Source organism: Hyposmocoma kahamanoa, unplaced genomic scaffold (genome assembly GCF_003589595.1).
Source record: "Hyposmocoma kahamanoa isolate Upper Pololo Valley unplaced genomic scaffold, ASM358959v1 114, whole genome shotgun sequence".
NCBI classification, from domain to species: Eukaryota; Metazoa; Arthropoda; class Insecta; order Lepidoptera; family Cosmopterigidae; genus Hyposmocoma; species Hyposmocoma kahamanoa.
In genome coordinates this window covers 5,786,068-5,810,618 of record NW_020653383.1, presented here as the reverse complement: position 1 = coordinate 5,810,618, position 24,551 = coordinate 5,786,068, and the positions used below count along the sequence as shown (strand labels likewise).

Sequence of the window (24,551 nt, the reverse complement as noted above, 5' to 3'; positions counted from 1 at the left end):
AGACAGCGGTTTTTCAAACGATAAGAAGTTAAAATTATGGATCTCTCTATAAGTATGGGCCTACTTCACGTTATTACACATTTCTGTGTCTTGTGCTTTCTAATAAAAACAATCATCATCCATCACCCACCGCTCGAGCTCACCCACAGCTCGAGCTCACCTACTGCTGGGTATAGGCCTCCCGTAGTTTGTGCCATTCACCACGACCTTGTGGTAATCTCACCGTAACTTTGACAATGTCGTCCACTCATCTCAGGCCCATTTTTCATAGCCATTCCATTTTTTGCAGTTTTAGTAGCAGTAGAGCTCCATGTGAGAGCTCCAAGGAAGTACTGCCACTTACCTATTTCTGTCACCAAGCAGGAATGTCAGCATTACTGTGTTTCGATCTTGAAGGGTAAGGGTGCTAGTGAAATTACAGGCGCATGAGATTTATTTATTTATTTCTCCACAGATATACAATTTATACTTATTCTAAAGACCTTGCCAAATCAGGATGTTGGCAAGACAATGCTCGTTTACATAAGTAGTTAATTCTTTATTAATTACGTTACTTTACATGATAGCTAATTTTCTAAAGTAAAACTGTCTTTGCTAAATAATACTATCTTTAATCAATCTCTAATAATATTTATTTCACTAAAACATTACATCACTTAGAAATAATTTTTTTAATTTCTTTTTCAACACTTTTTTACTAACCTTCGTACTTTCTCAGAGCCAGTCTGTTTTATTGTATATTTTTGGTATAACATATTTATAAGTTATTTTTCCATGATTTTTATTAACTTTACATTTATTTAATTTCCTTTCTCTAACTATTTTCGTATTATACCTGTTATATATCAATAATTTATCCTCACTCTTATAATAATTTTCAATGGCTATCGCAAATTTTACTTATTTATCAACTGGCAACATTTTACATATTTTAAATAATTTTTCATAATCCTCTTTATATTTTTTCTTGGTCTTTTTATCTAGAATAACATTTTATTATAATTATTAATACAAAGACCGAACACTCAGTAAAAACACTCAGAAAAAATTCCTTCGATCCGGTCGAAGGAATTTTTTCTGAGTGTTCGGTCTTTGTATTAATAATTATAACAAACTAGTGGAGTAATTTCACAAAAAATAATTGAATATCAATTCAATAAAAAATTAATTAAAATTTTATTAATTTTAACTGAATTTTTTTAATATCTTGGATATAGATATTATAAGTACGACCAAGTATACTAAAACCATAGCTAATCAACGAGTCAGCCAGAGCATAGTACACCACAAGCAACGTCCGCTTATTCAATATTCTGACTATTTGATAAAATTGACTAATAATATGTCTTAACTTAGTACAAACATAATTAATATGCATTTTCTGATTAAAATCTTGGTCTATTTCTAACCCTACCTAAAATTATTTTCTTGTCAAGTTACGTCACAGGGTGATGGGCACAGTGGCAGTGCCCCTAAGATCTTTCCGATTTAAATCTCTGAGTGGCACTGCAAGTGTTATGGACAGGCGTGTAGCTTACCATCAGGCGCACAACTTGTTCGTCCCACCACTTGATATTATAAAAACACAAATTTCGCTACAGGATGTCTCACGTTTCTGTACCCATTTCTTGCCATGTTGCGAGGCGTGGTGAACACAGGTAGAGAAAGGCGATAACCGAATGGTGGCCGACAAATGGATATAGAATAAAAACAATATCGATCATAAATTAATTATAAAATAGGAACAACAGATTGTGGGTCACAGATCTCTAGGTCAGAGACCGCACATAGATCAACCCGAGATTTTATCGCAAGGTCGCAAACGAAATGATTTAGACCGTCCGCACACGCGACATTAAAGTATTGTTACATTTTAACTGGCTTATTCTTTTCATTATGCTTTCCATGTTAGGAAGACCACTGGCTTTATTTATTTATTTATTCATTTTTAGGACAACCAATAAGACATAAATTAAATATAATAAAGTTGAAACAGTGACACAGAGACTTGTATCGAATTCTCTTTAAGTGGAAATTGCCACAGCATGCAAATGTGGACACGACAGAAAAAAAATAAACAAGTTGATTCAATGAAATTAAAAAATAACTGAAATTATACAAATAGCTACAATTAATTAAATATTATTTTAAAAAAGTAACTATTAAAAACAAGATAATCTAATTTAAAATATTTTAAATATATATCATTATACAAATAAATAATACACAGAACAAAAAATGTGAAACTACATTGACGCAGACGCGACATATTTATATCCATAACTAGCTTGTATATGAGAGATAAGTTTAAAGAAATTGAGCTTATTGTACTAGCGTCACAGTATATTTATGAAACTGTAATATATGTTAAGAAAGAAGTATAGTAATTTTTTTATGATAAATAATGACAGACATAACGAGGAAAAAAAAGAAACTTGTTGTTCTTGATAGTCGCCTTCACAAAGTCGTTTTACGTTTCTATAATAAGATTCCGGTTGATTTACAAAATTTGCCATTCGCAAGGGTTAAAACTAAAGTGAAACAAAAACTATATATTGATGAAGAAAATGGATGACTACAATCCGTGGTAGTGATCCATTCAGCTCCTGCAGGTACTCTCGATCTATGAAGTTTGAATTTTATATTGTGAATGAAAATAATAACGTGCACATACTCATAGCCCTGTATTAGGGAAACCCTGTATCGCCGGTGCCATGGATACACACATAGACAACCACAAATTACACCCAAACTCACGAGAAAAATAAATGTAGGTCATACAATTAATTCTCTCGGCCTGGGAATCGAACACGGGATCTCTGCGTGGTAGTAGGGTAACCATTATATTGAATATACGCCGCATCGCTCTCGCTACGAGCTACTAGAAATCGAGGCATCGCGAATAGCAACTCGAGACAGCAATCGCGTGAACTCGAGTAAGTCGAGTTGAAGACAATACAACTCGTCACATCGCTACAGACTACCAAGAGTTAAGATCCAAGTCCAAAATTTTATAAACATTATTTGTTGACAAACATAAGTTTGTGATTGTATTTGAGTATCGGTTCACACTCGTTGTTAAAACTTTAATTAATCATGTATCTAACATGACATGTGTAGAACAATTAAACGTAGCAAACATAATTAGATACTTGAGCTTTTTTAAGTTATTATTTCAGATAATTTAAGGGGCGGTTAAATACTAGTTGGTGGATTTTAAAAATTTTCGGTTTGTGCTTTATTCCTTTTTAAAAATTATGTTGCTTTATTAGACGACCTCATTGGTGCAGCTGTTAAGAGTTCTGGGTACCTAAGATACTCGAAAGTACCGGGTTCTATCTCCGGTTAAATCAATTTAGAATATTAATTTTTGTAACTTAATCGGAAAGTTCTTAAAAACCTCTAATGCTCCTTGTGAAAAAGTTTGTCCAGGAAGTACTGCCACCTTACATATTTCTGACACGCCCTTGGTGTTGCGTGAGCACTACTATGCTTTGAAGGGTACGCGTGCTGTTGCAATCACAGGCACATGGGACTTGTTAACTTATGTCGCAGGTTGACGAACACAGTGGCATTGTCCCTTACATGTTTGCAAGTTAAATCTCTGAGTGGCACTGCAATTACTATGGCCAGGTGTATCGCTTACCACCAGGTAAGGTAGGTATGGGTAATTGGGATCTTTATCTATGCAATCTGACCCGACGGTAATGATTTGGGTCTATCCTTGTGAATGGAACTAATATGCTTTATCTGTACATTCCAACTTCTACAGATCATTAGTAACTACAATTTTATTCCCATTCTAGAATCGCTAACGAAACCTGTACGAAACGTTGTACTTTGCCGATCGCAATCGACCACATCCGAAATGTCGCACTAATTGGACGTTAAAAACGACGACAATGGACTCATTAGCACAGCCTCAATTGTACGAGCTTTAAATGTATATTGATGGCATTGCACTTAGTAAATTGTATCACGTTGTATGAGATATCTAAGTAGGAATTCAGTGTGGGCACTGAATTAGAACATAGATAGTACAGCGAGCTATTGCGGATTGGGAACTCCACATATGTCATTTGACTGCCTCTGTGGCCGAACGGTTACCATGCCGGACTGCCACGAAGAGGTCTCATGTTCGATTCCCGGACTGGGAGAAATATTTGTATGGTCTACATTTATTTCTCTCGTGAGTTTGGGTGTAACTTGTGGTTGTCTATGTGTGTGTCCATGGCACCCGCTACACCGGGTTTCCCTAGTGCGGGGCTATGTTGAGTGTGTACGTTATTAAAAAAAAAATTGCATTGCATATAGGTTTCGTCACGATGTTTTCCTTCACCGAAAATAGAAAATTTCAAATTAAATTTCACACATAAATTTCAAAAAAAATCAGAGATTTAAGTCCAGAGGCTTGAGAAGCGGTAGATCAAACAATTAGTATAATAATGAAAGGCGTGTTGGGGACGACCAGCAACGCGAGATCATGTGAATGTGTGCGTCCGTACACAGCGCGCGGTGGGCGCGCACACATACAAGCCACGCTGCTACATTTGTATGGAGTTACCATACTTGTCTTATAATAGAGGTACAGCCGATGCTCTCACTTAGGTATCCACTATAGTATAGCACTTCGTACAAAGCCTAAGTGAGGGTACCGAGCCTACTACACCATTAGGCCACTACGGTTTTTCTATCAGATATATAAACGAAATTATTGCACGAAGAAAAACTTATAGGTAACCTATAACAGAAGATTGTATTCAATATAAAACTTGTACTGAAAGTTGTCATGATGAGTACACTTTCTAAGTAGATATTGGATCAAACGAATGTGATTTGTGTCAATAAAAAAACTAGCGCTAAACTCTTCAGAATTATCGAGATGTTAGCATAAGTAGAGAAAGAAACAAACTTCTTTCCTTGTGAAAGAGTTTGTTCAGGGTAGTACTGCCACCTTACTTAAGTCTGCCGCCAAACAGTAATGTCAGCATTACTGCGTTTCGGTTTTGAAGGGTATAGGTGCTGGTGCAATTCTGTAATTGGGATCAACAAGTCGTGCACCTGATGGAAAGCTACTCACCTGTCCATAATAATTACAGTGCCACTCAGAGCTTTAAATCGCAAAGATCAAAGGGGCACTCGTACTGCGCCCGTCACTCTGAGACATAAGTTGACAAGTCCCATGTGCCTGTAATTTAACCACCACCCTTACACTTCCAAATCGGAACCCAGTAATGCTCACGTTACTGCTTCGCGGCAGAAATAGATAAAGTGGACAAACTCTTTCACAAGGAGTTTTACTTATTAGTAAGTATAAGCTTATTTATGTAAATCTATATACACAAATGTATATGTAGGTATACTATATCGTAATTTATTACTTGATTATAATTTTTTTTTATACATTTCAAATTTTGCCGTTGGCACACTACGCCTTCCGCTCTGATTAGCTTTCCTCTACCTCAAATGTTATCTGAAAGTGATGGTTCTTAGCGACAAGGCCGCCTTTGCCCACATTAGTTTTCAGTTTTTTATTTACTTTTCTTGGTCTTGTGTATGAGCAATAGGTATATATCTATCTATCTGTCATAATCCAAAATATGATATATATGAATGATCTCAATGAACTCAATGGAATTACAATGACAAAATTAGCATAACTGGGGCCCTGATCTAATGGTATGTGATATTTTTATCAAGTAACTTGGCTGTACCAACTGGACTGATGATGCTCATGTTATGAGGATGTGTTAGAATACAATACTGGCCATCAAATGTGTTTTTATGTCCAACTGCCGTCGCTCTCTCTTTCATTTGTTTTCTGAACAACGTTGTGTTTTGGGCTATAAAAATTATCATTTTACAGTATTCATATTTGCTGCGTTTTTAAATTTTTAAAAAGGAAGTACAGTCGATGCCCTTAAAATACCTAAGGCTTTAAAGTTAACTCTTATTACAGTTTAATATTGGTCCGTAATAACAAAAAAGCGGGATGATGATATACGCTTCATGCAGCGCTGTCTCACGACGATTTATTATATATTATAAAATCGTTCACTGAATTGTGATAAGAATTCATAGTAAGACCCCTAACCTCCTAGCTGACTTTTTGGTTCTGAGAACCTTCTAGCGCATTCGACAGAAAAGTATAAAGATATTCCAGCGTTTTGGTTGAAATTCGTATTTATATAATGTAATTAAATATCTGAAAACGTTATTCACTTACGCAATAAGGAACTAAAAAAATAATTTTACGACTCACAGGTTAAAGGTGAAGTTTGTTTAACGTCTTTCTTAACACTGATTTACCCAGAACCAAATAGATGGTTAAACGGCGTATCTTACGAAATCGACTGTATATACATGTAAGATATATCTTTTAAATCACTTATCTACCTTGAGAAAACTTTTCATGGAGCAATAAATGCATTTAGAGTGCCCGTGAATATCTTATTACGTAGATATAGCCGGGTCACCAATTGGATGTGGCAATGAGAAATTCTGTTTTAATTTTTAACTTTGTTAATGATGTTTGTCCGCATATGCTGAGGTGGTGAGGTCACCACCGAATAGGTATTCGGCGGGGCATGCAGAGTAGCATACAATGATTGGTTTTTTTTTTGTTAAGCATCATTTTTTACTCTGTATTTCTCTCTTCTTTTTTCTTCAAGGTTCAAATTGCCTTCGTCGAATAAATGATTTTTCTATTCTATTATATTCTATTCTATTCTTTTCTATTATATTCGATTCTATACACAATTAATTTTGTAAAATTACTCCACTAGTTAGTTATAATTGTTAATACAATGACCGAACAGAAAACGTTTGAATAGTCTACATTTATTTCTCTTGTGAGTTTGGGTGTAATTTATGGTTGTCTATGTATGTATGTATGTGTATGTCCATGACAACGGCGACATAGGCCCTAGCACAGGGCTGTAAGTGTGAATGTGAAGTGATAGTATCAATTAATTATTCTAAAATCGTAGCTGTATTATATATAGCTAATTTATTTAACTAAGTATCTAACTTCGAAAATGATCTCTGGTTTAACATTTTAGAGATACTGATTTAAATATAATACTCGTAAAATTAATTAAGTGAAACCTTATAATTGTTGGAAGTTTGTATTACGAAGGCTTGAAGCGTTATGTTCTTTTGAATCGATGTTGTAACAAATTTGGTTACATGAGCATTGGAAACATTTTCTTAACGATACCTCACAACGTATTAAGGCGTGGTATTTAAATGCGAGACTAGATTTTAGGAGGTGAGGTGTGGGGATCCGCCACTCGTGTCCCACAATCTACGCGCTTAAAATTAATGTGAATATAATCTCAAAGGTTCGTGGAATTGTATTTATTTGCCACGTCTTATTGAAATCAGTTACCGGAAAGTGCGCGAAACAGGATTCACCCCCTAGTTTGCCACCTTTAGAGGTAGAATATTAAATTGAAATAGAAATATGACTACTATCGTGATACCGTCTTTCCAAAATAAAAGAATCATCAAAATTGGTTTGAAAATGCTATATATGCGGAGCTATTGTGTAACATACATACAAAAAATATAGTCGAATTGATAACTTCCTCCTTTTTTTGAAGTCGGTTAAAAATAAGAACCGTCGGAGAAAATTTGACAAAGATGCGACGTTGACAAGTGCCCAATAGCGACTGACGGAGCAGCGGGCGACGCAGCATGTCGTTAAATCGATTTTGCAACATCTGAATCAATTTTCATGTTTTGGGACAAATGTGAATTTAATTACCATGGGGTTTCAGTTAAAAATCAAAATCAGAATTAGAATCAAAATAGCAGGTTCTCTCTAATATTGAAACAGGCATATCTCCATATAAATTTATGTGCTAAGTTAGTTACTTTATTCTTAAATAATTCGTCATAATTAATAGTATTTTAATAATCAACGAAATCGGGTTAGAAAAGTCGCAGTAATTGCGTAACACACAAAAAAAATACAGCCGAATTGATAATCTCGAAGAGAGAAAGAAAAGAAAAAAAGTATGTTTTCACCTTTGCTAAAAAGGAAAGCTCTTAATAGTACAATAATTTTGGATAGCATAAAAATTCAATGGGCTGGGTTCAGTCAAATAAAGCACAAAGCTGATCGTTGATCTGATAATGGTACGTTAGGAGCGCGGGTTGCAGTATTTCAACTTGTACTCGTGTTGGTAAAAGTATTTTAAAACTTCGTTGGAATTGCGAAAGAGACTTGAGATACTGACGTACTATATATTATAATTATGACGTACTATGTATATATATTATAATTTATACGTCATTCAATACCATTTACATTATTGTTGTAAGGATTCTGTTGGAAAAGGAACCAACTCCACAGACGTAATCGTTTTATTTCATAACATCGGTAAGTGATTCTTCGTTGCATAACTTATCGATATTAAGACATTCAATTGGGTCTTGCGTCTATTAAGCCAACTCAGGAAATGCCACTTATATATATTCACTGATGTAACACATAAGAAAAAACATAATACAGATGAAACATATAAGAAAAAACATAACATTAGTGTCATAGTAGTAAAAGGGCGCTGACTCAGCATAATTATGCCAACGTTTCCTAAGGCGCTGGTTTTCAGTCAGGACCAACGAGAGGAATTAAGTTATTTGTAAGCAGAAATATAACAACTATGTGTAAAGTTATACATTGAGATAACATACATAGTAAAGTGTAAGTAGTGCATCTAAAATAACCTTTTTCGTACTAAATAACGGGACGAACAAGCCTTGCGCCTGGTGGTAAGCGACACTACTTGCCCATGTTTTAGCTTAAAGTTATATATGTTTCAGGATTGGAAGTAGGAGTCTGAAACTTATTGTTCAGACAGGTATTCTATACAATATCCTTATTCCTTTCCAATCAGGCTTCCGCTCGGGGCATAGCACTGTTACTGCCTTAACCAAGGTATGTCGAATCCACATCTAACAGTATTAGTTCTTTTAGATTTTAGCAACGCGTTCAATACTGTTGACTTTGATATCCAGTTAGCAATGCTGAAATCTGTCCTTGTGCCAGATTTGGTAGTGGAGTGGTTTCGTCACTATCTCGTTGGGCGTCGGCAATATGTTCGTGTCGACAATAAGCATTCTAGCTTCTGTGACGTTACTGCAGGTGTGCCTCAGGGCGGGTATCTCTCTCCTCTTCTTTTTTCCATCTTTATAAACTCCCTTACTCCCTTACTTTCTTGTCAGTATCACTTGTATGCCGATGACCTTCACATTTATTCTCAGTTTCCTGTGTATGACGTGTACAATTTAATCGTCGAACTTAATGACGATTTCGCAACTATATACGATTGGAGTCGAACTCATGGCCTTCCTAACAAGTCGCAGGCCATCGTCATTGGAGGCTCGAAGCAAATCGCCAAATTAAATAATGCCACTATTCCCTCGCTCCTCTTCAACTCTTTCCCTCTGCCTTGCAGTAATGTTGTTAAAAATCTTGGCGTTCTTTTTGACTCCACTCTGTCTTAGTCGCCACATATTGCTGAGGTAAGTAGGAGGGTGTTTGCTGCCTCTGGTTTATTGCGGCGTTGGAAAAATCTGCTTCCTGCGAGGACCAAGGTTGAACTTGCGCAATTGTTGCTCTTATCTATTCTTGACTTCGCTGATGTCTGTTATTTGAACACAATGAGGATCTGTTAAGCAAACTCCAGCGTCTACAGAATCTTTGCATCAGATTCATATACGGATTGCGTAAGTTCGATCATGTGTCCGAATTTAGGAGAAGGCTTCAGTGACTCCCTATCAAGTTGCGCCGTGAGGTGCACGTTCTCAGCTTTGTCTATAATGTTTTTTACAACGCTCATATTCCGCCATACCCCATACCTTAACGATCGTTTTCGCTTCCTCGGGGATGGTCACAACCGTGAACTAAGGTCTAAAATGGATAACCTATTGAAGTCTCCTTTCACTCGCTCTGAGTATTACGAAGATTCCTTTACGATTAAGGCTGCAAAATTGTGGAACGATCTCCCATTTGAAATCCGGCGTTTTAAGTCGCTACCTATTTTCAAAACCGGATTGCGTAAATATCTTCTAACACGGTTCTAGTCTGCTACGTGTGTATATTTATTAGTAAGTATAAGTTTATTTAGGTATATTTATATATATATGTATGTTTATGTAGGTATAATATATCGTTATTTATTAAATATTTGATCATGTTTTTATTTCATTTATTTATTTTGGATTTTTTTTTAATTTACACAATTAATTTTTATTTTTTTATTTGTAAAATTGGCTCACTACGTCTCCCGCTCCGATTAGCTTTCCTCTAACTCAAAGGTTGGAAGTGATCGCTCTTTGCCATAAGGCCGCCTTTGTCCATATTAGTTTTAAGTTGTTTATGTGTAATTTAAAAAAAAAACTTATGTAAATAGTCATATTTATGTACTGATTATGCTCCTCGAATTTTGTGAAGAATAAATAAAGAAACAAAAAACAAAAAACAAAATTCGAAAAAAAAGAAACAAAGAAGACTAATTTTGTGAAAACATAAATAAACAAAATAAAAACAGAACAGGTCAAAAGATTAAATTGGCGTAGTGTCCATTGGAAGTATGTATTCGTACACGAATTAGTCTCGATATTTCAAAATCAAATAATTATGTGAAAATCGTAAAAGTTTTAATCAAGGCATTTTGTACTACAGTACAATATTATCCTTATTATTGTCCAATAACAAAAACGTCGAATTACTGTTACAATATTACTTAGTCAAGTGTACTACACTTCGGCGTTTCAGTTTCTTGTCAAATTTTCTTCAGTATTCTCGTAATTTTATTTTTATTCTTTACAAAGCAAAGTCTTAGTTAACTTTATTTCCAACATTAATAAACCATTTTAATTTAACACAATTTCATAAAATAAAAGTAACTTGTATATAAAAAAAAATTCATCGACAAAAAGTCTTTTAATATTAGACACTTTGTTCATGTGTTCATAATCTAATTAAGGGCGCCTTCAAATTAGACGCTTACAGAAGTGCTACAGTGGCGCAGTAATCGTGATACTATTAATTTTCATACAATAATTAGAAACGCAGCTGTAGCCCCATAGTCGCGTTACGCGCGCCTCTTTTACAGACTACGTATTGTATGTGTGGCGCTACAACGGCGTGCAGCGTTTCTATATACGTCTAATTTGAAGGCGCCCTTACATTGGCATTAGTAATTTTGCTTAATTCACAAAATTTTTTCTTATTTTTTAACGCGCACACACATAGCCCCGCACTAGGGAAATCCTGTATCGCAGCTGCTATGAACACACACATAGACAACCACAAATTATACCCAAACTCACGAGATAAATAAATGTAGGCCATACAAATTTTTCTCCCGGCACGGGAATCGAACCCGGGATCTCTTGCGTGGCAGCCCAGCATGGTAACCGTTCGGCCACTATACTGTAATTACTATAACTCAAAATGTTTAGTTCTTTGTAGTCTACGCATAAGATTTGTATTGTCTGGTAACTGTGCAGCCATAGACGCATACCACACCTAGAGGTGCCAGTGCTGATTTTATACCGATTTATCGGATATCGAAGTTATAACAGGTAAAAGAACTAATATTAATTGCTATTTCGGTAACTACTCTAGCAAACCATAAGGTTTTTAATGCGTGGATCTGTCATTTAAAAAAATAAACAACTTCAAAAATACGTCACGACAATCGTGTGTGTTATTGCTTGGGCTGGTGATTTCGGTGTTTATTTATTGAAAACATACCGTAAGTAGTGTTTTTTAAGTTTACCCTGAATATAAATGTTTATAAACTATACTTTAAGGAGTAATTTCATGGTAAACGTTAGAACCACTCAAACGGAATATTATCATATTTATCCAAGTACACCAAAAATCTCATTAGTGCTTTTTAAGCGCAGGATTTGCGATGTATTACTGCATTTTATTTGAGATGATTTTGTTGGTAGTATGGAGGGTATTTATTTAGCAATGCAAAATAATATTTTTTATTTATAAAAACTTGTATTTAAACTGAATGCTATTCTCATTTGCGAAACCAAATAGCCACCATTTTGCGGTAGGAGGAGCGCATCATGTGAGCGGTTACACTCTCACTATGTTCATTTGACGATGAAGTCTATGTTCATAAGCTTCGTCATACTTTTTTTATTATTTTATCGTACGGGCTCTACGTTCAAATCACGATGCTGAACCTTTAAAATAATTGTCTTCACTGTACCGTAAATCCACACTGACAGTTTATGCAATAGTATTAAGTCTCTTAATAGTCGATACGGCTTATTTTGCTTGGGTCGAGCGACAGGGACACTGGTTTTATTTTAGAATTTATTTTTAGGAATATAACGGATATACTAGGAATATAAGGATAACGGATTTCTTTTGCAAGGACCTGCAAACTTCATTGAATGTGTAGGTTTATCTGCGAGCATGTCATGGAAAAATTCATTCAATAAAATAATTTGTAAAACTTAATGCAGCGTAAATTGGAATGTTTTCTTTGTAAAATTAAAAATAAGGTATTTAATTAATAAATAATAATAAATAGGGTGGTTTGCATCAATATTAGACATAACTGGTTGAGGACTGTACCACCTCAGTCAACCGCGGCCATGGGGCCTGTAAAGGGCCCGAAACGTCGGTTTGTTTGAAAAAACAAATAAACGCGATTTAAATGCGGAACAATAGTTCCATTTCCTATGTGTAACAATCGCGAAAACCAAAGAACTCGAAATTTATTTTTATACAAACGAAATGAAAGCCATTTCAAAAATGTATATCGTATACATTTTTCAAATGGAAAAGTACCATTTAGTTCAGTTGATATAAAAAAAAAATCATATTTTGTGAAGTACCAATTGAAAACAGCGGTTTTCTTGGAAAATGTCTAGGTGAGTTTGTGTTTTATTTTCCTATCGTAAAAATTTTTAGGAATCGTGTTTTCACAGTGTATATCCTCAATTGCTAACATACTTCAAAAAAGGAGGAGGTTCTCAATTGGACTGCAAATTTTTCTTTTTTTTTTATATTACGACATCTCCGGCATTACAAAATTTGTGAACCAATTTTAATCATGATTCTTTTTTGTTGGAAAGACGGTACCTCGGTAGCGGTCCCATTAAAGTTACAAATAATACAAAATATTCCATTTCTAAGGGTGGCAAACTAGGGGATGAATCCGGTTTCGCGCACTTTCCGGTAACAGATTTCAATAAAACTTAGCAAATAGTAATTCCACGAACTTTTGAGGTCGGTTTGTGTGATTGCTTGTGAATTGTATGATTGATTCAACAGTTTCACTGATAAGCGGAATCAACTGAAGCCATTTGAGTTTGTATACTCTTAAAGAGATCCTTTTCGAATAATTTTGACATTATAGGTAATAGTAAGATATATATCTGTGACGCTTAATTTTGGACGACCTACAATTTTTTCATAGTACCGGCCAGTGACGAAAATGGCTGCCGGCGATCCGTTCGATCGATGTAGGATAATGCGATTTAATGGTAGTACGGCGTTATCCAATAACATAATTCGGATAATTTATTTATCGAATTATTTATTAATGGTATCAACTGTCTTTACTGTACTATAAATCGTAAAGCATTTATTTATATTGTGGATAGTTTCATTCTGAAGTTCATTTAGAGAAACTTATAGATAGTAAAATATATATAGAACGTTATTGCGTAAACTTAACCTTATACAGGGATTTATACACAGTTACGGAGAAATGTTTGTGTGGCCTACATTCATTTCTCTCGTGAATTTTGGTGTAATTTGTGGTTGTCAATGTGTGTGTCCATGGCACCCGCGATACAGGGTTTCCCAAGTGTGGGACTATGAGTGTGTGCGCGTTACTATTATTATAATATCTGTTTTATTATTATTTGTAAAATACTAACAACCTTGCAGAACTATACTACTAACATCATAAACAGTAACTTTTGTTCTAGGACTTTTTTTTAAGATAATAAAAGTTAACAAATTTACCAAGTTTTTGTCGTACTATCTGTAAATTTTCAAATCTGAGTCTGGTAGTAAGGTAGCAAGTTTTGAGCTTGCACATTTGTGCAAGCGTCTTCCCGACGACTTCCACCCGCGTTCCTGCGTTTCGCACAGATTTATCACCGTTAATATGTACAAAAGCAAAATCTGATGTCTTACTAAAAGTAATGGGATAAAAATTATTGTTTATGTTGTTAGTAGTGTAGTCCTGCGATGTTGTTCGTATTTTATAAATAACCCGGTATATTTACAGTTAACCGCTATGCGAAAAAGTTCTGATATCAAATAATAAATTAGAATTAAATAATTAAGTGTTTTATTGAATGTCAGAATGTTGCATCACTATGCTATTAAATTTATTTTTGTGAAATTACTCCACTAACTTGTTATAATTATTAAAACAAAAATCGAACACTGAAAAAATTCCTTCGATCCGAAACGACGTCTCCTAGCAAACCGTGCCAGACTCTATGCCAACTAAGCCACGGAACGAACCAGCGCACCTCACGAATTTTTCTATACGCTAATAAAGAAATAATGCTTAATTTTAATTACCATAAGAAGAAATACTTTCATAGTTTTCTCACAGATGGCGCTATGGCAAAAAGTAGTTAAAAACCAAAAAGATCCGACAACAAGCACACAGAAAAATTCGTGCGGTCCGCTCGCTGGTTTGTTCCATGGCTTAGTTGGCATAGCGTCTGGCACGATTTGCTAGTGGACGTCGGTTCGAATCCGGCCGGATGGAAGGATTTTTTTCTAAGTTTTCGGTCTTTGTACTTATAATTATAGAATTATTTAAGTTTAGATTGCAATTATTTCATTGAATGGCAGCAAAACGTACATTTTTAGGACATAAACTGTAAGATGTTCCCCTTTAGCATGAAATAGCGTGAAAAATCAAACCAAGCCACAATTCACGTTATAGTCGAGGAATAATAAGAGTGAAATATGAAGTGTCCCAGTTTCGCGGGACGCGCTTCAAAGTTTCTGCTATCAACTTTATCGTCTTCATGAGAAATAGCTACAAATATTGAGTATGATTTTGAAATCGCATTGTTTTGTTTCTTGCTACCGAAATAATATCAACGCCTCGAAATATATATAATACTTCAATTATTTTTAAATAGGCACATGAAAGAAAGACGAACATTTAATTACTTACAGAAGCGGAAATCACAGCACTCAAATAGATTACTTCCTCCTGAGGAGATGCAAAATAAGCACAGTCGAGGACTGTAAGGTTATACCAGGGGAGCCACTAGTCTCTCAACATCGACTACTGGTAGTGGAGACTAAAATACAAGTCAAAACTGTTATGAAAAAGCCAAGGCCTCCTCCGAAAATCAAGTGGCATTTGATAGAGAAAGAAATGCAAGCGAGGAAATTCCAAAGGCTTGTGGTTGATAAAAAGACAGAAATGAATGGCATGGAAGAAAAATCTGTGAACGAATGTTGGAAGGAAATAGTTTCGTGTATTAGAATGGTGGCAAAGATTGTATTTGGACAAACGAAAGGTAAAGGAAGAATATATAAGGATACTTGGTGGTGGAGTGAAGAGGTACAAATCGTTTTGAAAGAAAAGAAGAATGCATATATGGAATAGAAAAGCGTAGATGACCAGGATGTGACTACTAAAGATAATAAAAGGACAGAATATATGGAGTGCAAGAGAAAGGCTAAGAAAGCGGTAGTTGTCTCGAGGGCGAAGTTCCAGGATAAACTTTACCAATCTCTGGAGAGCCGCACGGACAGAAAGACCTCTACCGACTGTCGAAAGCAAGAGAGAAGAACGCTAGGGATATTATCGATATCAAATGTATAAAAAATAATGAAGGGAAGGTTTTGACGAAGGATAGACATATAAATGAACGCTGGATGTAAATAATATCTTAGTCGATTAATGAGTAAAAAAAATGTCTGAAGTGGAGTGTTAGAGAATGCACCGATTAACATAGGGGTGGTGGTCTTCCACCTAAGTATAAGTAAGCATGAAGTAAAAGAAGCGGTGAATAATATGAAAAATAGGAAAGCTGTAGGGCCAGATGGTACGCCAGTTGAAGTATGGAAGTTTTTAAAAGCAGACGGGTGGAAGTGGCGGACCTTATTCTTCAATAAGTTGTTACAAGAAGAGGCGATCCCGGATGAATGGTGCAACAGTTTGCTGGTGCCCGTTTTTAAAATTGTAACAACTATCGGGGAATAAAGCTCATGTCGCATAGTATGAAAGTTTGGATAAAAGTGATTGCGAGACGAATGAGAGGAGAGAGTGAGATAACCCGAAACCAATTCGGATTTATGCCTGGTACTGGGACGATGGATGCCATATTCGCACTTCGCCAATTGTGTGAAAAATACAGACGTGTGCACAAGAACTTGCACATGGTGTTCGTTGACCTAGAGAAGGCGTACGATAGAGTACCCCGTGAGATTCTGTGGTGGGCATTGAAAGAGAAGACAGTGCCTGGGAAATACCTGCAACTTGTCCGTGCTATGTATAGTAGAGTTTGTACGTACGTCCGGTGTGAAGTCGGCGTTACCGACAAGTTCAATGTGGCTGTGGGCTTGCACCAAGGATCGGCTTAAAGCCCCTATCTGTTTCTCTTGATTATGGATGCTCTAACATCGGATATACAGGATGAGGCACCTTGGTGTATGCTGTTCGCCGACGACATTGTACTTGTCGGGGAGGACGCACTTGAGGTCCAGAGCAGACTGGCAAAATGCCAAGACTGGAGAGTGTCGGGATGAGGATTAGCCGGTCAAAAACCGTACAGCTTTTCCTCGACTTTGGCGGTGCTTCCAGTTTTACCAATATTGCCTTAGATGGTATATCCCTACCAGTATACTTCGAAGTATAGTATACTTCGATTTTCGGTACCTCGCTTCGTTAATACAGAACGACGGCGAGATAGACCGTGACGCTAAGAACAGAATAAGGGCAGGATGGATGAAATGGCGACAGGTCACAGGCACTATTTGCGATCGGCGAATGCCCGTTAAGCTAAAGAGGAAAACTTACAAGACCGTGATTAGATCTGTCATGTTGTATGGAACAGAATTTTGGGCAATGAAAAGGGAGGATTAACGGACTGTGTATGTATCGGAAATGCGAATGTTGAGATGGATGTGTGGAGTGACGAGAAAGGATAAGATAAGGAATGAGTACATTAGGGGAAGTTTGAAAGTGGTGCCAGTGACGGAAAAGATGAGGAGTAATAGGTTAGCGTGGTATGGACATGTCATGCGGAGGAAAGAATGTCATGTGACGAGAAGAGTGCTAGGTATGAATGTGTATAATGTATGAATGTATGAATGGATATAAGAGAAAAGGAAGGCCAAATAAAAGATGGATGGATTGTGGGAAAGATGACATGGATTAGAAAGGTGTCAGTATAAAATTAACGGTTGATAGGGGAGAGTGGAAGAAAAATACATTATGTCCAGACATGGATGTCCAGATGGCAATATCAAGCTGAACATTGACGTATATTTAGTAGCAGTAGAGCGCCTTGTGAAAGGATTCGGCCCGGGAACCGAACCTGGGACCTCTGAGTGGCAGTCCGGCGTGGTAACCATTCGGCCACAGAGGCAGTTATTGTAAATAGGTTTTAGTGTCGAATCACTATGCAACAATAAAACATTTATAATGTATACGTATAATGTGTAAAATACATTTATTTAGTATAAGTAATGTATACACGTAATCTAAATAGATCAAAGCAAAAACAAAATTCGATTCTAGATTAACCACGGAAAAAAACAAACGCACTACACAGATTTTTGAAGTGCAAGTAGATGTCGCTGATGCTTTGATTTTGAATTATTATTTTCTTTTTGCAAGAGTTTTTATATGGCCAAGAACCTATTTGTATTTTTATAGAGGTAACCACCTGGAAAGTACAAGATTCGATCAGAAACCTTCTTTGAAAATGTCGTGTCTAGTCGGTTAACAGGATTATCTGTATTGAAGTTAAATACACGCAATAAACTTATTACTATTCCATTGCGTAACGTTTTTATTTCTAAACCGCCGAAATTATGGAAGACGGTTCCGTAAATGCCCTACCGGAGCGTCTCTCGCCATAACATACATATACATACTGTATAATATACCACCTCTAACATCTTTAACTTTTAATTCTGACAAAGAGATAAGCGTTGTCCCTACTGTGGAACCTTAAAACACAAAACTAAGCACTCAAATTTAAGCTGTAAAAGTTATTATCTTTATTAAATTAAACTAAACAAAAGGCACACGATGATATCCCACAAAGCGAGGGTGGATAGTCCGAAATACATTTACAAAACTACGCATATGTACTGTGCACTGAGTTAATTAGTTACTAACGTTACTATAAAGTTATGCTGGATTTGCCATAGATTACTGGATAAGACAGCAACACAAAAGTAGTAATGTCAGTCTTTTATATCCGAAATACATTTACAAAACTACACACGTATAGTGCATTCGGCTAAAAAAGTTGTCCATAAGTCATTGGATTTACCATATATTATTGAATAAGACATCATACAAAGAAGTAGTAATGCTAGTCTTCTAGAAATCAACATTATATATACGACATTACTCATATTCACTATGTATTTAGTTAATCAGTTACTAACGTTGTCATAAAATTCTGCTAGATTTGCCATAGATATCTAGATAGTGTATATAGAAGTACACGTAAATCTTAAACAAGTTGGTCAAAATTATATATACCGTACTACTCACATTGACAACGCCTTAGGTTAATTAGCTACGTAACGTAACTTACATTATCATAAAGTTGTTTTAGTGATGCCATAGATCATTGCATTTGCCATATATTACTGGATAAAACAGTGTAGACAGATGTGTATACTGGTCATTAACTAGTTGGTCAGAATTATATTTACACACTACTCATAATTAATTAGTTACTTACATTAACAGAAAGTTCTACTTATCGTGCTATACGTTACTGGATACGGCATAGAGTGAAAAAAATATTTTATATTTTAAAACATGTTAGCTATAGTCTAAAAACACACTATGGAAATCATGGCAATATACATGCACAATGCACTACAAAATTAGCAATTTATATTGCAATAAAGTTCCACTAGATATGCTACGGACTGTGTTCTGTACATCGGTAATGTAGAAGCCTGTTCTGGTTTTTCATAAAGCGAAATAAAATATGCTACAAGATATATAAAACCACATTCCAAAAATGGAATGCACTGCGTTTAATACCTGTACTTACATATTATACTGTTTGAGATTTAACATGGAGACGTGAATCCACCTTCGAAAACGGTGCGGTTGTATTTATTTTCTTTGATCTGCTTTAGTGTATTAGGTAAACATAAAGTGCACGCTGTTAGCCAGAAGATATATACGGCAGCCCTCACATGTACGGTGCACTGAGTTAATTAGCTACTTACTGTCTTTGCTCTAGATATTGCCTGGATAGAACAAAATATACTAATGAATATTTGTTTTCCTTAATAACACTTAAATGACTGATAACTGAATTTTATACGGTTGCATTGTGTATTGTTAAAATTGCTTTTCCATTCCATTAAATTTAAATTAATTAAAATAAAAAACTTAAATATTTTTCATGCTTGTAAGTTTGTGCTTCTTTACAAAGGACTGATAGACAAAACTGATATCAACTTTGTGTACAAGAATTTACTTTTAGATACAACAGATCTAGCTGACTTGACTGATGCAGACCTTACAATGATATTTTACTTATGACATTTCTGACCGTAACTTATGCAATAATTAAGCTGAAAAGATAATAATAATATCTCACATATCACATCAAATTGTAACCACATCTAGAGTTTCTGTATATCTGCACATGCACAATGTTCCGTGTTAATTATCAGAGGGCACATAAATTTGTCGCCCCACTGTTTTGTGCCTCGCTGGTTAGTCATAAAGCTCTTGGGCTCTGTGTTACGACGTAAGTTGAAACAGTGGATAGTTTGTAAAATTTACCAGTGAATTATGTCCTTGGATTTTTATTTTTTAAGCGGAATGCCGGTGAAAAAAATAAGCAATGTTGTGTTAAATAGAGAAATTAAAATTATGAAGCAGAAAGCCTCTACCTAATATTTTGTTTAACTTTAGTTATCTTCATTTTTTATGATATCAAGTAACATGATGTCCTGCGCCTGCTAGTAGGCGACACTCCTGTCCATGGCAGTTGCAGTGCCACGACCGTCACTCTGAGATATAAGTCCCCCATGTACCTGTAATTTCACCAGCACCATTACTTTATAAAACCGAAACGCAGTAAGGGTCACATTGTACGCTTAGCGGCAAAAATACGTATGGTGGCAGTATTTCCCTGGATTAACTCTTTCACAAGGAGAAGAGCAGTAGACTGCTTCTTGCGTTTTTTAGTTGTATATTTTTTAAATATGAAAATTCGTTATGGCATTTGAGTGCACATCGTTATATATAACTGTATCATTAATTATAAAATGAATAAAAGTAATAATAACTTTGTAAAACACAAATTGTTGACGTTGGTTAAAAACCCACCAGCCTAAAATGAAACTGGGCTGATCTGCCGCATGTCAAGCGTGCTGTGGGTAAAGACCACCACAGAGGGGTTACCATCTCACGAAAGTCGGACACGTGGAAGGCCCAGAGGGAGACGGGGTGACGAGCTAGATACGATCTTGGCCTGTAGTAGCCTTAAATCACAATAAGTAGAGAAGGAAAGGGAAAAATGGAATTAATAATAGGAGAAAGAACACAAAATGGATTAACAATCTTTATGCAAGATTGCTACTTACTCCGAAATGCCAATAGATGGCGTAGTTTTTGAAATAAAACACGCAAGCATTTTGTTGACTTTAAACCCATATTGTTTTTTTCGATAGTCTTTAATACAAGTTCGTCCAACAACGGTTGTTTCTTTTTGAGAACCCAAAAATCCATATTCCATCCATCCATATAAAGTTACACATTCTATATTAATATATACATATATATATGTACAAAAATATTACAATGTAGCTTTAGAAAGGTCGTTTTATATTCCTAATGTTCTTGCTATCGTAAAGTTTGCTATAAAAATACATACATTATCACATATTTTTAAAAGGCATAAAAAAGCTTTATAACATAAAATGTGTAGTTACAAATATGATACTAATCGATTACAAACATTGTAGAGTTTTTACACAACATCTAACTTTTACCTACCTAATGTAGTTATTGTAAATTGTTTATATTCTATTTTATTAGTAAAACAATTTATTTAGCCTTAGTTATATAGGTCAAAAGTTCTTTTTTATATTAGTTTTAAATAATATAACCTTATAGGTAATACCATTTATAATATGCTAGGACTATTACTAATTAACTGATTAATAAATTCCCGCGTTAGTTTGCGGAAATCTCATGTCTCATGGTTACAGCTGATTGACCTGTAAAGAGTCCTAAATGTTGGTTTGTGTAAAAACAACAAATATATGCGATTTATATCAAAAAAATTAGTTTCATTTCCAATATGTCTACAATATACTTAAAATTATATCTAATATTAAACCAATTAAAATAATGCCCAATGCTACGACTCTTTATATGTTATTGCCCTTATTAGCACTGTTTCTGGATTATACTTCGAGTGTACGTAAACTGAATTATCGAATAATGTATTTGATACCGACAGCCGACTATAACTCGTTCATTCCATTTTCATATTAAAAAGAACAAGAAATGACAAATGACTGCGCCAGAATAAAGGCCCATTCAAATAAATTATACAAGAAAATAAAGTAACACACGCCTGTTACGTAAATTAATTACTAGCAATGTTTGTATTCGCTTGGGCTTCCCGCTTTGACTGCGACACGAAAACTGTCCCACAGGTCATTAACCGGCGATAATTTAATTGAAACTCGACTGTCTTTTTAATTTTTTAATTATTTATGATGTTTTTTATTTGTATTTTGTAGCTGGAAAGTGGAAATTATAATTTACGGAAACTGGAACTTCTCTCTGAGCGTTTCAATTGAACTCTATGGTAGTAATACGATAGTTTAAAGTACAAAGTGTTTAGCCTACGTGTCATCTCTAGTACGTGACATGTCTAGTCAGCTGCTGGTAGCTGTTAGGCTGCCTTTCCACTAGAGATGTACGAGAAAACGAGGCGGTTCGAGGATGTGTAGCAGCGCTGTGAAATGGTGTGATATTTTCCACCAAAACTGTGCGCATTTCAGCAACAGCTCACGCCACCATACCGTACCCCACGGTACGCTGTTGCGATATGTCAGCGTCAATTAGCGTCATAGTCTCAGTAGCTCCAGTTCCTACACCGTTTTGCACACATTCCTCGTACAGATCTCTCGCACACATTTCTCGCTATTTTGTAAGTACAAATATTTAGTTCCGCTAACCCTTTTCCACAGCACTAAGCGAGCCTAGGAAAATGAAGTAATCCTATTACACATCTCTGGTGGAAAGGCAGCTGTAAGGTACATAGCTGAGCGAAGTAAAACTGTAAGGTTTGCTGGTTCGTTCCGTAGCTCAGCTAGCGTCAGGCATAGTATGACGAAGGCGTTGATGCAAATCCAACCTTAAAATAAAAAAAGCAAAATTATATATTGTTCTTTTCCACCTATCTAATAATATCTTCATATGAATAATTATAAGAAATCAGTAGATTAATTTCACAAAAAATAATCGAATATAGCTTTGTAAACAATCTTATTAAAAATTTCTTTATTTGTAAAGCAGTTTTAAGTAATAAGTAATGCTTGTAACTCTTTTGTACCGAAATAAGTCACATCCGGGTTCCGTGACTCGTTCAACTTTAATAAATGGAAGTATACTTAATTCCGAATAAATATTAATGGCTGTTATATTTATTTTTACATGTTTCTCAATAATCGGTATGGTTATCGTGCGGACAAGGTCGTTTTTGGCGTTCATAGCAAGAAATGTACTAATGTGACAAACCAAAACACTGTAAGTCCCAGTATAGTGTTTTTTAATTTCATTAGAATAAGAATATTTTAGCTTATCAATGGATAATAATTTGTTTTTCAATGTATAAATAGTTTATTTTTAAAGTATAATTATAATAATGAATGGATAGAATTCTTTAACATGTACAAAGTAAAGTAACTACTACCCCCGTGGTTGAATCGTTATCATATCGGACTGCCACACAGAGATCCCGGGTTAGATTCCCTTGCCGGGCGAAATATTTGTATGGCCTACTTTTATTTTTCTCATGAGTTTAGGTGTAATTTATGTATGTGTCCACGGCACCCGCGACACAGGGTTTCCCTAGTTCGGGACTATGTTGAGTGTGTGCGTCATTATTATTAATTTTGTTAGTATTTTGTTAATACTTCTCTATGGAGAAGCAGTGGGCAACGACTACACCGAAAGTACTTGGAAATTACACAGACAAAAGGTGATTATATTAAGATCCCATTATAGATCCTATTGAGAGATATTATTATATTTAATTTAACACTAGTTATCGTTCATGAACGGGTCAAATACCAAAAATAAAGGTCATCTCCCCTAATAGTAAACAAAGACTTTAATAAAAACGGATTAAACATATTACAAAGACAATTAGCGTGACAATCCTTTTGTCGTGCCAGCATCCTGTCTTATGGTTAATAGACTCAATTGTCGGTTCTTAACATCTAAATTAATTAGTTGATAATATGTGGCAGCGTGTGTAACGTTTAATTCGTTTAAGCGGTAGTTGTCAGCTGTTACGTGTTTCTGAATAGTTCCACTTTTCGTTCGGCCAAGGAGGCAGGCAAAATTCAGTGATTTGTGTGTGTGACGTCTACGCACACGTTTGTGGACGTTACATCACCTCATCATCAGACGCCAGATGCTAGACCAAGCACTGCGAAAGGTACGGGCGGCGGATCGAGCCAATAGATCCACACGCCCCCGCCTCGTGACAGGCACCGGTGCGCGTGACCACTGTGAACGCAAGGAGGGTCTACGTATATTCGATTTACACGCACCCGCGGCTACCGTTACTCTGAATAAGGCCTATGAAGTGATATAAGTACACGTCAGTGCCACTGAACTTTCCAACAGCTAAAGCAAGTTTTAATAAATTTTTTTCTCTAAAACGCATGTTTTTAATACTAATTCAATATGACACAACGGCATTCATTCAACTACTGTCATCGTACTTTCTTTTATACAAGAATGTTGAGGGTGAGGGTTGAGTTGAGATTAGCTGTCAATAAGTTAGGGATAAAGAGAATGATTATATGTTATTGAATCAATATACTTGAGCACTAGTCACAAAAAAAGGTTGTGCCACTTTTATATATGGTGTTGTTTGAAGTACTATTCATGAGTAAAATGCAACAATGTATGTGATAAATGATGATAATACTTGATATCATTCTTGTTCCTCAATTTGGGAGAGAAAGACTATGGGCCTCCACCCTCTACGCTCCTACAGATATACCTTTCCCTTTGTTTCCTCTGCTCGTAACGGTTTCATCATTCGATTACATA

At 35.6% G+C, this 24,551-nt stretch overlaps 1 protein-coding gene across 1 annotated transcript in view; it reads left to right on the top strand.

Moving 5' to 3' along the window:
• LOC113239664 (connectin-like) overlaps positions 1-24,551 on the top strand; it is an 86,540-nt gene that overhangs the window by 51,443 nt on the left and 10,546 nt on the right. The gene's annotated exons all lie outside the window — the stretch shown is intronic.